General features: G+C 43.3%; 1 pseudogene; it reads left to right on the top strand.

Moving 5' to 3' along the window:
* Positions 1 to 8482: 8482 nt before the first annotated feature.
* Positions 8483 to 9538, top strand: LOC125532672 (annotated as a pseudogene).
* Positions 9539 to 15357: the final 5819 nt, after the last annotated feature.

Genomic DNA, 15357 nt, shown 5'->3' with positions numbered 1-15357 from the left:
TTCTCACATTTTATTTGAATTTGTGGTGATGTGTGGTGTTTGCAACTCACATCTAAATACTTGTAGGCGTAGGGGGCGGGGCACCATACATAATGTGATAAACACATTATACATATGAGACATGGTTTAGATTATTAAGATCTAGCTAGAGCTAGAAATGTAATGTGATTTGAAATCAAAATGAAGTGGATTCAAAAAATCTAGTTTGAGTTCATATAGTACACATAGTTCATATGTAACTCCAGACTAATCATGTGGTGTGCTGTGAAGCTAATACACAAACGATGGTTTAACTTGACAATAATGATGATTGTAGATCTTATTAAAACAGAGAAACGAATTCAAATGCTTTGACTTCACAACAATCATTACTGTAGATCTTATTCAAATAGAGAAACGAATTCAAATTTAGTTCATATTGAAGCGGTAGTATATACGTTTGGAATGCACTAAAACATTCATTTGAGTAGTAGGTTGCATGCATTATACACGTAGAGAAATATTTTAATTGAACATAACATGAATTCAAAGTTTTAAATGACATTTGTAGGGCGCATTGATTTGGTACAGTACACGTTAGGCTTGTCCGGAAATTTCAACCCGCACCTTGTTAGCCCGAAATATTTAAGATATATCTTTGTCTCGTTGTGCTCGACAACTCCCTCCATCTCAACCCGCGCCTTGCTATTCCGAAATTACAACGCGCGCGAAAACTCCCACCTCCTGTGAAATCCCGACACGCGAAATGCCCGTGGTACCCCTGAACCGAAAGAACCGCCTCAAATCGGTGGGGGTGCTTTCATAACTTACCCCACATTTCGGACAAGCGCGTCTCTAAGCCATGGTTCCCCACTGCCATCCCATCCGCCCACCCATTCATACACTGAGGCCGCGAAAACCCGCGGCGAAACCCCACACCCTGCTCCGTCCGCCACCCAGCCGGAGCCTCTTCCCCGACGACGTCGTCCATCGCAACACCTGGACGTCCCTCATCCACCGTACCAGATGAGGATCCGTCGTCGATCTCATCGTCCCGCCGGTTCAGCCACCCCGTTCTCCACCTCCAAGGAGCTGCCCCGACGTTCCCCTCATCTTTCGCGCCACCTCCATTCCCACACCGCCGTCTTCACCTGCACCACCGGAAGAGCATCATCATCACCGTTTCCTCGGATGAAGTTGCGGCCTAATCGGCGCCACCAAAGAGGTTGTACACTAATCGCCGCATTTTCTTCTTGATTCGATCTCACGGTGCTGCTGGCACTTGGTCCCGAGCTGACACGGCACGGCTCCATCCACGGCGGCGTCGCCGGCCACTTCCTCCATGGCGTCGCTCCCTCGGCGGCGACGTCCACATCAGTAGGACATGCTGCTGCTTTAGCTCTCGCTCGCGTTGCTGCTCTGCTCTGGCTCTCGGTCCCCTGCCTGGTCTGCTCTTGCTATTGCTCTTGCTCTCGCTGCTGCTCTCGCTCTTGCTCTTGCTTGCGATGCTGCTCCGATTTAGCTACACTTCACTCCGATGCCTCCGGGGTGAAGGAAGAACCAGCCACAGCGGGGAGGGGGGCTCGCCAGAGAGGTACCCCACTATCTATCTTAGGGTTCAGGATGGGGGCGGTGGTCGCCGGCGGTGGCGGGGCGTTAGCGGGGCGGTGGCGTGGGGATCGCCGGAGAAAAAGCTCGCCACGGGGGGGGCTAGAGGGATGGCCGGGGCGGCGGTGGACCAGCGGTGGGGAGTGTTTTCGGGGCGGGCGGGGCAGCGCACCGCCGGCCGCGGGCGGCGGGGGGCTACTGTTTGGCCGGCTCAGGGGGGTGGAGGTTGAAGATGAACCGCAGGCCCTTGATTTCGTATCCAACGGCTGCAAAATCGACTGACCCGAGATGAAAAAGTCAGTCGACCGACGTGTAGCCTCACCTTGCTAGTGCGTTCAGTTTCGAAAGAAAAATTCAGTTTCGACAACAAAATTCAGTTTCAACAGTTAAGTTCAGTTTCGATAGTTAAGTTTAGTTTCGATAGCTAAATTCAATTTCGACTGTTAAATTCAGAGATGAGCGGCTGATGTATTTTACATCTAGCACTTTGTAGTTATGTATTTTACGTCATGTATTGGAGATGCTACTAGAATTCCACTCAGGTTAACGTTGTTTGTTGTCTCTCTTGTCCTGCTTCAACCTCAGCGTCGTACAACTCACCGGAGCTGCTCCAACGACGAAACCCTCCATCACAGTGGAGCAGTACCTCGGGCTCCATCTCCAGACGCCTAAGATCTTCTTCCCCTCCTCCGACAGCCAAGTTAGCCGGAGCATCCTCACCGGCAAACCCAATCATGCTGAGATCGACATGGCTTCGCCAAAGAGGTTGTACACTTGTTGCATCTCTTTTTTACTCTACATGTTATATATATTGTCCACTGAGCACACGGATTTGTTCCTTTAGTGTCTCTTGAAAGAAAAAACATAGGAATTTTAATTTTCACTTGTCCTCCTTTTCAAATTCCTATTCATGAAGCACAAGACTAAGAGATAGTAGCATAATAGCATTATAACCGTACATTTTCTTGTGGTTTGACTTAATCTCACCATGCTTATTTGCATCCCGTGATCTTCCAGTTGTTGTGAATCAAACACCCAGATTGGCAGAAATCATGTGTTTTTAAATTCTCTGTTTTTCACGTGCATTCCTATCCTATTCCTGTCTATTTCCTATCCCTGCATTGTTGGAATCCTCCAATTCAAACGAGCCCTTACAGAGTTACTTCTCTTACATATAGTTGTCAAAGAAAACCGTGCGTGGTTTTTCCCGCTCCTGCTGCGCCGTCGTCCACCCCAGCTCAGCTGCTCCAATGACAGAAGGGTCCAGCACAGCAGGGATCCGGCCTCCAGACTATCTTTCGCCGCCTCAGATCTTCTTCCCCGCCCCTGGCAGCCATGAAAACTGCACTACCATCATAAACCGAGCAGATGACCTCGAGGACTACACGGGTCCGCAAGAGAGGTCGCACTCTTTCGTGTCTGCTTACGTTATGCATCGCTTAATATTACATGCTACTTTATCGTCCTATTCACTGATTAGACTCTGAGTCAGCTCCAAACTAATGGTCAAACTTGAGTTTTTAAATGATTGTCGGGTACATATCCAGGCCGCTATCAATAGTATCTATCTACTAACTGGTTAATCTCCGGTGTCTACTATGAGTTTCATGTTGGGTGGGAAACAAACAGTAAAGAAGCCATTATCTGTATTTTTTAACTGAAGCCATTATCTGCCTGCTATTATTGGTTTTGGGTCTATCCATAGGTTGCTACCATCACTCTGGATTTCTGCATGCACTCCTTACATAATCTCACTATGTTTTATTCCTATGCATGAAAGTTATTGTAAACAATGGAACTGAACATGTAGAACAAAAGAGACGAGCCTTGTGTGGCAATAAAATTTCATGCAGACGTCGCTCCATGGTAGGCGCAAAGGCAGCCCCCCTCCACGCATTTTGGATTGTAATCGAGAGGAAGATATCTGTTCTGAGGGGGATTCAGAAGGAGAAGACAACTCCTATTTACCCCCTGAGGTCTTCACTCTAACTTGGCATGCTGATGTTGGTTATATCATGCATACGGTGTCTTGAATTGCTTACTTTATACATCAAATATGTCATCTGCTTAGTTTAGACATCCTTTGTGCGAATGCCATCTGTTTAGTTTATTCATCGTTTATGTGAATTATGCAACGCCATCTTGTTTAGCCATGCATCATATATGTGAATTTTGCAATGCCATCCTACTTAGCCAGTCATCTTATATGTAAATTATATCAAGCCATCCTTTTTTCGTTACATATTACATTTGTCAACAATGTTATTACATTCAACTGCTTTTCGTGTGCATCAGCCATTTCACACGGTGATGGCAAATTCTAGAGTCAAAACAAGGTCTTCAGAGCAGACTATGCTATTTGACAAAGCGCATATCTCGCTGGTTACAGATAGCTCCTCAGAGGAGGATTCAGAGACAGATGACCAGTCCTATTCCCCCCCCCCACCCCGAGGTGTATGCTCTAACTTGGTAGGGTTATCACTACAAGACATATGTCAACTTATGACCTTCTGTCAGTGACCCTGGAAGAATTGGTCATAAATCTATGGCCATTTTAGACCAATTGGTCAAAAGCTGTTCGGGGGGCTCCAAACCCTAAACCATTGCGACCATTTTGGTCAGAAAGGTCGTAATTTCCTTACACGAAATGGTCATAAAGCAGATAGCACTAGTCCGCTGCTTTATTTCTAGCTGATCATGACCAATATAGATGGTCATAACCTTGTCAATTGTGGTGGATTGGTATGACTTGGCGCCACCTCATCAGTTTTGCCTATGTGTCATGTCCATGTGTCAATTTTTGCCCTAGGTTGTGAAGCAACCTATATTTCTGTCATTCCTAAAATTCCCAAAAAAATCTCATAAATTCTTTGGGTCATATCTTCGTCAAATATGTAAAAATACTTCCTTTCCTAGTTCAAAAATAATTCAACAATATTCATTTTCCTATTCTGTTCACAACATCACTTTATGAAGGAAGTGCTATTTCTATATTCTTGATTGCCCTCGGAATTCTTGGGCACTCTTTCCTATCCAAATCATTGCCGCATGACAAAATTCAGCTCCATTTGCCTGGCAAATCTTGCTCGGAAAATTTCCAAAGTTTTTGTCCACCTAGAAGCATTGTGAAGGAAGTACCTTTTTTATATATCCAAATGACATGAAATTTATATAGTTCCTTCATATGCCCAAATTATCACCCTCCTCCAAATTGCAGCTCAGGCAAATTATCTATGTGAGCCCAGGTTCAATTTATATTTTATGGCCAGATTGGCACGTTGCAAAGCAAGTGTTATCTGGACCCCTCCTATTAACCTCAAACTCTTTGGGCACTCTTCCATACCCAAATCATTGCCACATGATAATATTCAGCTCCATTTTCCTAGTAAATCTTTCTTAGGAAATTTCCAAAGTTTCTACCTCGAGAGAAGCTTTGTGAAGTAAGTACTATCTAGGCTTACCCAAATGATCTGAAAATCTACCAAGGCATAACCATACCTATGTAACTTACCTACACCAAATTTGAGCTCATTTCATTCATCCAATTTCTCTCACTAGTTTTCCCAAGTTTCTGTCCATAGAAGAGCATTGTGAAGGAAGTACCACTTTGGCATGTCCAAATGGTATCAATTTTCTATGGTGCTTGCCAATGCCCAAATAATCATCCTCCACCAAATTTCAGCTCAATCCATTCATTATTTTGAGCCCAGCTTCAACATTCATATTTCTGTCCAGTGTGGTACTTTGCGAAGCAAGTACCACCTAGGATCCTCCTTTTGATCTGAAAATTTGCGAAGACATTCTTCTTAGTAGATGATCATCCTCAGCAAAAACTCACGCCCATTGGCCATGTGCATTTCCCGTACCGCTAATCAAACACTTGGCTGCTAATTCATGTTTGAGCATCGATCGGTCTCCTCGTGAGAATCTTATGTTGTAGTTTTCTTCCTAGAACCTACCTGGGGAGTGCCCAACCCACTAGACATGCCTAGGCTGCCCAGAACACATGGCAACGCCACGGTCACGCGGTGACCACGCGTCGGGCATGTGAGTTTACGCGCTCTAGAGTTGGGGGCCTTGGCCACCGCCCAAACCTCGACGTATCGCCATCAAAACCATGTATTTATGATTAAATCGGTACTTATGTAACTATAAATGATTTTTGGAAAAAATAAATAGTAAACTATGAGGCAGCTGCAGTTCAAATTTGACCCACTTCCTACTGAATTGGCGGGAATTTTTCTTTTTCACCAGAGGTGGATCAAAACTTTTGACGCCCAACAATTTTGTCAATTATGCATTAAATATGTCCTAGTATTTTATAAAAATGATTTGGTCCAATTTTGCAACAATTATTTGGGAGGTCCTTCACAAAAAACCTCCTTTTGGGCACTCGAAAAATGGAAAATGGTTTTTTCGTCCAAAGAAAATGAAAACTTCCTTAGGAAACATTGTTTGCCATTCCAATATACACCCTTGTGCACAATATGGGATCATTTGAAAAAATTATGCCATGAATGTGGCCATAAGATTGATCATTTGGCTTGAAAGCCATTGATATCCACACATGATAGCTCGATTTTGAGAACACTTTTTTTAAATAATTGCCGTATTACAAGTTTGTTATTTTTCCTGGGAACTTGGCCACATATAATGACACAATGCGAAGGTTTCCCAATTTTTTGATTTTTTTGAATTTTTTATGCCCGTTTCAAAATGCGGTCAAAACGGCGGGAATGACCGTTCCTAGCTAGTGGTTGAATCTTGAATTTTTTTTGGTGTTTCTCTGATTAAAGAGGTACTTATGTACCTAGAAATGATTTTTGGAAAAAATAAATAGCAAACTATGAGGCAGCTGCAGTTCAAATTTGACCCGCTTCCAACTGAATTGGCGGAAATTTGTCTTTTTCACGAGAGGTGGATCAAAACTTTTTACACCCAACCATTTTGTCAATTGTGCATTAAATATGTCCTAGTATTTTATAAAATTGATTTCGTCCAATTTTGCAACAATTATTTGGGAGGTCCTTCACAAAAAACCTCCTTTTGGGCACTCGAAAAATGAAAAATTGATTTTTCGTACAAAGAAAATGAAAACTCCCTTAGGCAACATTGTTTGCCATTCCAATATGCACCCTTGTGCACAATATGAGATCATTTGAACAAACTATGCCATGAATGTGGCCATAAGATTGATCATTTGGCTTGAAAACCCTAAATCTTCAGGCGTGATAGCTCATTTCTGAGAAAACTTTTTTAAAATAATTGCCGTATTATAAGTTTATTATTTTTCCTGGAAACCTGGTCACATATAATGACACAATGCAAAGGTTTCCCAATTTTTTCATTTTTTTTGAATTTTTTATGCCCGTTTCAAAATGCGGTCAAAACCGCGGGCATGACCGTTCCTAGCTAGTGGTTGAATCTTGGAATTTTTTTGGTGTTTCTCTGATTAAATAGATACTTATGTAAAGAGCAAACTATGAGGCAGCTGCAGTTCAAATTTGACCCGCTTCCACTTGAATCGGCAGGAATTTGTCTTTTTCACTAGAGGTGGATCAAAACTTTTGACACCCAACCATTTGGTCAATTGTGAATAAATTATGGCCTAGTATTTTATAAAAATGTTTTGGTCCAATTTTGCAACAAATATATGGTAGATCCTTCACAAAAAGAACTCAATTCGGGCACTCGGAAAATGGAAAATGGATTTTCCGTGCAAACAAAATGAAAACTTCCTTAGAAAACATTGTTTACCATTCCAATATGCACCCTTGTGCACAATATGAGATCATTTGAACAAACTATGCCACGAATGTGGCCATAAGATTGATCATTTGGCTTGAAAGCCATTGATCTCCACACGTGATATCTCGTTTCTGAGAACTTTTTTTAAAATAACAGCCGTATTACAAGTTTGTTATTTTTCCTGGGAACTTGGCCACATATAATGACACAATGCGAAGGTTTCCCAATTTTTTGATTTTTTTTGAAATTTTTATGCCCGTTTCAAAATGCGGTCAAAACGACGGGAATGACCGTTCCTAGCTAGTGGTTGAATCTTGGAATTTTTTTGGTGTTTCTCTGATTAAATAGGTACTTATATACCTAGAAATGACTTTTGGAAAAAATAAATAGCAAACTATGAGGCAGCTGCAGTTCAAATTTGACCCGCTTCCAGCTGAATCGGCGGAAATTTGTCTTTTTCACGAGAGGTGGATCGAAAATTTTGACACCCAACCATTTTGTAAATCGTGCATTATACATGGCCTACTATTTTATAAAAATGATTTGGTCCAATATTGCAACAAATATATGGTAGGTCCTTCACAAAAAAAACTCATTTTGGGCAGTTGAAAAATAGAAAATGAATTTTTAGTCAACTACGACCAATTTTTTAGTTAACTGTGACCAATTTAGATGGTCATGACATGGTACGCGTGTATTGCATTTTGATTGGTCCGTGGGCGTTTCACGCGGATCGTGCATGGATCACCGTCGGATGCTCCCAGATCCAATGGCTGTCCTCACCCGAAGCCCACCTAAGCCAAAACCCTAGATCTCGTGAGTCCTCTGCACATTTTCCATCCACCCCCCCCCCCCCCCCCCCCCCCCCCCCCCGCCGCCTCCTTTCTTTCTCCCCTCGCTCTATTCTCCTTCCTTTCTCCCCTCCCCTGCGCCACCCGCCCCTCTGCCGCTCGCGAGCGCCCCTCACCTCGTCCGAGACCGCCGGAGACCCCCACCCTCTCCTCTACCCCACCACCGCCGGCGCCCCCCACCTTTTGCTTCTTTCCCAAGCAGCCGAAACCCTAGCCCGCGGCGCAGCCATGGCGACCGAGCTCTGGATCTGCGGGCTAGAGGTGCAGCATCGGATCCGGTCCAGGGCGCAGCCATCATGCAGCACCACCACCAGCTGGAGCAGTGGCTCGCCGGCGGCGTGGGTGGGGTGCTTCGCCAGACAAAGTATGCCCCCTGCCTCCCCGTGCCCGACCGCTCGCTCCGCCTCAACCTCGCCGTCTCATAGGACCTGCGCTGCTGCCTCGAGGACCGCGTCTTCGCGCTCGAGGCGGACCTCCACGCTGCCGCCCAATGCATCGCCCTCCTCAGGGTCAGTCTGCCCCCCTTCCCCCCTCCCCCGTCCATTCTGCTGTGGCGGTTACTCGCGCACTATACCTGTTCGCCAGAATGCCTGATGGATCGGAACGGCCCCGTGCCGTGCGTGCAGAACGAGTCGGCGATGAACGCGGAGGCGATCTAGCGCTAAGTGGAGGAGAAGGAGGTCGTGGCGGCCGCGCGCGACCAGCTCGCCGCCCAGCCAGGCTCGAGAAGGAGTGCGGCCTCTATGAGCGTGACCTCAAGCGCGCCATGGAGTCATGCGACGAGCTCGCCTGGGAGAGAGACGACCTACGCAAGCGCCTCAGGGACGCCCCCGACGTCAGTAACATCACCACACCCCGTATCCCTTTCCTCGCTCATATTATCAGTCGATTTCATGCTTGATGGCTCCTGTTATCCACTGATTGCTACATTCTGGATATGATTTACTGTCTACTCTTGTGTGCTCTGCCATTGGGAAAGGAAAATTAGTTAGTTGTGTCAGTTGATGACTAATTATATCTTCCATGGATTTTAATCACTTGATGCATATTCAGTTTGACTAGTTGGTCTTGTTACATTGTTTGTTTTTGGTCTGTCAACTGTAGTAGAGCTCTATCACCTTCAATCAGGTGATTTGGTGTTGGATCAACTGTAGAGCTCCATCACCATCATTGAACACTCTGCTTGCTTGCATGATACTCCTGTATGCTACTGCAGTGGCTGCTTTGTATAATTACTAGTGCAGTGCTGTTTAACCAACCTGGTCCTCCAAAATTCATCTTACTCACGCGCAGCTTACTGAACAAGTGCAAGCGCCGCAGAGGGACAAGAAGATACTCAAGACCAACCTAAAAAAAGCAAAGGAGGTAACATGTTATCTCACTCTTGTACTTGCAACCCCTATGTTCTGTACCTGCAACTTATCGCCCTCTCAGTGAACATTGCTTCATGCAACACTAATGTAGTCTTGATAGTTTGAAGTTTCTTTTGCATGTTTAATTCAAGGTTAAGTTATTTGAGGAGAAAAGAGTTGTTGACAAAGCCAACAAGACGCTACTGTGCTTACTGGAGAAGGAGCAGAAACATCGGTCCGAAAGGAAGCACTCCGCCAGCAATTCCACCAAGGTAAAAGCACCAACCAACCCAACCATAAAAGCTCAAGTGTTTACTAATTTAATTTAATCTGGTACACACACAGCACAGGCAGTACAACTGTTAGGCGAAACCTGAATTACCCTACTATCTGGCTACCTTGACTACATTAACAATGTCATTCTTGGTGCTGCAGCAGAAGCGCAAGTCGTCGAGCCTGAAGGACACGAGCCCGGTCGGCCTAGCCATCGATTTCAACAACACAGACGCATGCAGCCAAACTCCCCAGACTGTAGGGTGCACAAGAAGTGAACCCAGTCGGTTGTCCTGACATTCTCTTCTAGGTAGCTGAACTGAAGTGAACTGAACAATCCACCCTTATGCATCTGGGCTGCTTGCCTCATCTGACTAACTTGCTGGGTTAATTTGGTTGGTTCTTGTTGGTAGAACCTCGGTCATGTAGCCTGCATTTTCCATTTTCCTCTTCCTGTTGGTAGCTGCCTGTGTCTATCATGATCCTTTCATGAGAAAAATTAGGAGTGTTACCTTGGTAACGCCACACATCCTGTCTCCTTTCCCCCTGCAATCTAGTATAGTTTAAAATATACATTTCTTTGTCTGCTCTTGTGATCTCTTCCCATTAGGAAACTTGGCTAGCTGCCCATATCATTTGATGAACTATACTATTATCCACTGCTTTTAATCAGCTGATGATGCATATTAAGTTTGGCTGATTTTGTTACATACATACATACATGACTTTGTTTTGGTCTGGCAACTCAAATGTGATGCCATTGCTGCTGCTCTGTAGAACTTCTGTATGTTCAGAGCATGCATCCTAATTGTCAATCTCGAGAATGCACTTCTGTATGTTTTTGATGTCAAACACTAATGCATGACTAATTGTTAAGTTGACACAATTTCTTTAGTAGACAAGCTTGGAAACTTAGACTACAGACTGTTAAACTGTTACTGATTTAGACTATAGAATTTTTAATCTTAGACTACTGGTTTATCTATTTCTCATATCATGGATTTGACCTGTACCATGCATTACACATGTGTTGATACAATCATATAGCTTATCTGATCAAACAATCTGTTCATGTTATCTTTACCTGCTGCTCTTATACCTTACCAAAACAAAAATAATTCTAACTGGGAGTAGTTTTTTTGTTCAGATTCTGTATTTATTACTATGACATATTGTCGTGATTTACTTTTTGTACTGAATAGATCTTTTTGATATTCACAGGTTTTAGCGATCAGCCGCAGCTCTTTCATCAAAGGTGCTTGGTGCAACCGAGGACAGGCACTTCATGTCCAACCAAGGTGCATGGTGCTTGCAAGTTACTAACAGGAGGTCTATGAAATTTGAAGTTCAAAGCCGGATAGTCCTATTCAGCAAAGAGTCGTCTCTTTTGTTTGACTGTAATAGACTGTAAATATTGTTATATTGTAATAGTAGGCATATTTGGGTTGTAATAGACTATGTACAGATTGTAGTAGACTTAGTTAGTGTTATTTGATGAACTACATTTGTACTGTTCCGTTTGAAATATTGATTATGTATGTGATTTGAAAATGTGTGCAATGGAAACCTGACTTGTGGGACCCACTTATGAGAATAATCTAAGCAATTTTGAATTTTCTGTCAAGTGGGCCTAATGTGTGAGAAGATGACAAATGGGACCAGCCCCAAAATATAATGGCCCAAACAAAGTTAAAAGGCCCCGGCCCAGAAATAAATAAAAGGCTGAAATGGGTTTGGCCTATGTAACTGGCAGGAAAAAAATACATTAAAAAGGCCGAATTGTTGGGCTAGGCCCATGTAGAAAATCGAATTGGACCGGGCTAAATCTTGTGCCACATCAGATTGCCACGCTGGATGCCTACGTGGCCTGGGGAGGTTGCTAGTGACCAAAACGCCACAATAGACGTATTTTGGTCATAAACGTCTACGACCATTCCAGAAGAAAGGTCGCTATAGTCAGTTTATGACCGCCAGCGTTTGACCTTATGTTTTTGGTCACAAAAAGGTCACAAATTGAAAACAGTGACCATTCAGTGACCAATAGTGCTGGTCACAAGTTGACATATTTCTTGTAGTGTATGTTGCTCATATTGTGTGTATGGTGTCTCGCATTGCTATGTCATTTCATTAGTTTAGACATGCTTTGTGTGAATGCCACCTATTCAGTGTCTAATTACCATATATGTGAATTATGCATTGCCATCTTGTTGCAAGACATTATATTTGTGAATTATACAATGCTATCTTGTTGCAAAGGCATTATATATGTGAATTATGCAATGCCATGCTGTTTAGCCAATCATCATGTATGTGAATTATATCATGCTATCATTTTTTTGTATTACGTGTTCCATTTGGCGACAACGTTTGTATATTCAACTACTCTTCCTGTGCATCAGCCATTTGAAGCGGTGACGGAAGTATCTGGAGTGAAAACAAGGTATTCAGAGTAGACAATGCTACCTGCTGAAGCAGACATCTTGCTGGTTACAGAGAGCTCCTCAGAGGAGGATTCTGAGACTGATGACCAGTCCTATTTTCCCCTTGAGGTCTATGCTCAAACTTGGCAGGGTTATATTACCCATGTCATGCATGTTGTCTTGCATTGCTTAGTTTTTACATCATATATGGATTGGCATCTGCTTACTTGCTTACTATATAAATCATATATTTGAATTATATCATGCCATCATGTTTACATAGTACATACACATCATCTATCTGAATTATGGCATGGCAACCCATTTAATAAAGACATCATATAGTTATATCATCTCATCCTGTTTAGTGTTTACAGTCATCATATTTTGAATTATGGCATTCTATCCGTGAATGTATGTGAATTATGGCATGCCAACCTATTTAATAAACACATTATATAGTTATGTCATGTCATCCTGTTTACATAGTCTCATATTTTGAACTATGTCTTTCCATCTTTTTTAGTTAGCCATCATAATGTGAAATTGTGTCATGCTATCCTGTTTAGTTAGCCATCATATATGTGAAATTGTGTCATGCTATCCTGTTTGGTTAGACAACATAAATATGAATTATTTCATGCCCTCTTTTATTCCCCACTATCCATTGCACCTGTCTATCATACTATGTCTATACTTTCAATTACTTTTCTTGTTTATCTGCCATTTGAATTGGAGAGCGTGATGGCAGTATCTAAGGGAGTAACAACACGGTCTTCAGAAAAGATAGTGCTATCAGTCGATGCAAATAGAACCACGGTTGTACTTGCCCAAGGACCAGATCCACCACACATAACCCAGACTCTCGCAGATTGTACCCCTACCCAGTTGGACAGAGAACCAGCTACACCCCTTCTAACCCCAACCCCGGCAGATAGTAACCCAGTTCCAGTTGACACAGCACCGTCTCCACCACAGAGCACCCAAACACGAGCAGTTAGTAAGGGAACTGCAGTGCCCAAAGCACGAGGACCACCACTCCGAATCCCAACTCAACGCTTAAAGGAGAAGAAGATTTGTTCTCAGGTCAGGTTCTGTAGCTATGGTTCATACTCCTTTGCTCTTGCATGACTGTATTTACTCATACCAACTATTTTCAAATTTAAAGGATGGAATTGAAACTCCAATGGCGCAACAGGTATGTTTTAAACCTGTTTTAACTGGTTTGCTGGTGTAACCTGCTCTATGTTGATTTCAGTTTCAATTGAATAAACAGTTATGTTCTCATGTCATGCACATTACAAGTGTTGTTATTGCTCTATAGTTACCCACACTTATATTCTATCTATTCTGCTTTGTCTTGAACAAATATTATTTGAACTGTGTCTCTATCTTGATTTGGCAACAAAAACTAGAATGATATAGACCATAAAGTGACCATGGTACATAGATATATGTTTGTTTCATGTTATTATCCTGTCCACTTTACTACTGAACTAATTTACCAAAATGAGTTTCATGTACAACATGGTAAACATGTGATGTGTCTGCTTGTTTCTCTTTTAGAATGCGGACAAAATATTGGAGAACAGTACCGCGTTATCCAATGGTAAAGGAAGTAATGCAGATAAGGTTCAAGATAGTGAGACATCCCTTTTGGTCTCCAAGAAAGCTGATAAAAACTATGTTGACGACAGTGAGGGAACCCAAAAGTCATGTCTTGATGTAGTGTTCGAGTTACTGGCCACTACTGCTGGCACAAGCTCTTCGAACTCGATGCCTAAATCAGTTCGTCTTCTTGAGTCTCAACTTCAAGTTGAAAGACATCGATCAGATGTGCTGCGACAGGAAGCTGAAGGACTGAGGAAGTCCCTGTAGAATTCAGATGCATATTTTCTGGTGCAACATTAAGCGCTGGAGGATTTAAGCGCCAAACAAGAGAAAGTTAATAAGCTTGAGTATTCTATAGTCTCACCTAAATAGCTTGGCGTAATCATGGTCATAGCTGTTTCCTGTGTGAAATTGTTATCCGCTCACAATTCCACACAACATACGCGGAAGCATAAAGTTAAGCTGGTCGCCAACTTTGACAACCAGTGTATATGATATGCTGCTTTGTTCCCTATATTTGCACTGGTGGCAAACTTTCATGCCCAGTGGATGTAATATGTGTAATAGCCGTGATAGCGTAGCGTTAGTTGCTTGCTTATTTATTTCCTTGTTGTCTTGTTTATTTGTTTGCTTGTAGTCATTGCAGTTCTTTTTCCATGGTTAGCTAGTGGCTGCAATAACCTATTTTTTAAAACTAGGCCACAATAACCATGGGCTAATATTTACTGTAGTGACACTGGGCCTCCTACTGACCGTAGAAACAGTGGGCCTTCTACGGGCCGTAGAAACAATGGGCCTTCTACGGGCCGTAGAAACAATGGGCCTTCTACGGGCCATAGAAACAATGGGCATTCTTCGGGCCGTATTATCAATGGGCCTTATACGGGCCGTACAATCGATTGGCCAAACATGGGCCAAACAGACCGCATTATGGTCGTAAACGGGCTAGAGTTGGAATCGTCCATTCATGGGCCTACCATAGCGGGCCATCGTTAATAGGCCGTATTTGATGATGCTATGAAATCGGCCCAACGTATTAATGGACCACAAACGGGCCGACTGTAACCACAGGCTGAATTTGGCCCACAAGCAGAAAATGACAGTAACGGGCCGTAAGTAAACGAATGCTGGAAATGAGCCCAAGAATAAATGGGCTCTGAGAAGGCCAAAAGATAACATGGGCTAGAAACGGCCCAACGGAATAACGGGCCGTTAATGGGTATAAAGTGATACACTGTTCATTACGGGCCAGTTTCACCACGGGCCGTTAATGGGTGTAAAGTGATACACTGTTCATTACGGGCCAGATTCACCACGGGCCGTTAGTAGGCCAAGAGTTACATAGGGCCTCATATGGGCCGAAAGACGTCATGGGCCATACATGGGCCAGAAGTGAAAATGGGCTGGAATCATATTGGATGGCCCAGATGACGGTACTGGGCCTAATTCGGATAGGGTGTAACGGGCCTTGGGTTAGCAGGCTGTAAATGGGCTATATTCGAACAGGCCGTTAAC

The sequence above is a fragment of the Triticum urartu genome, chromosome 1 (genome assembly GCF_003073215.2).
Source record: "Triticum urartu cultivar G1812 chromosome 1, Tu2.1, whole genome shotgun sequence".
Taxonomy (NCBI): domain Eukaryota; kingdom Viridiplantae; phylum Streptophyta; class Magnoliopsida; order Poales; family Poaceae; genus Triticum; species Triticum urartu.
Note: the sequence above shows the minus strand (reverse complement) of the source record. Positions and strands in the feature narration are given on the sequence as shown.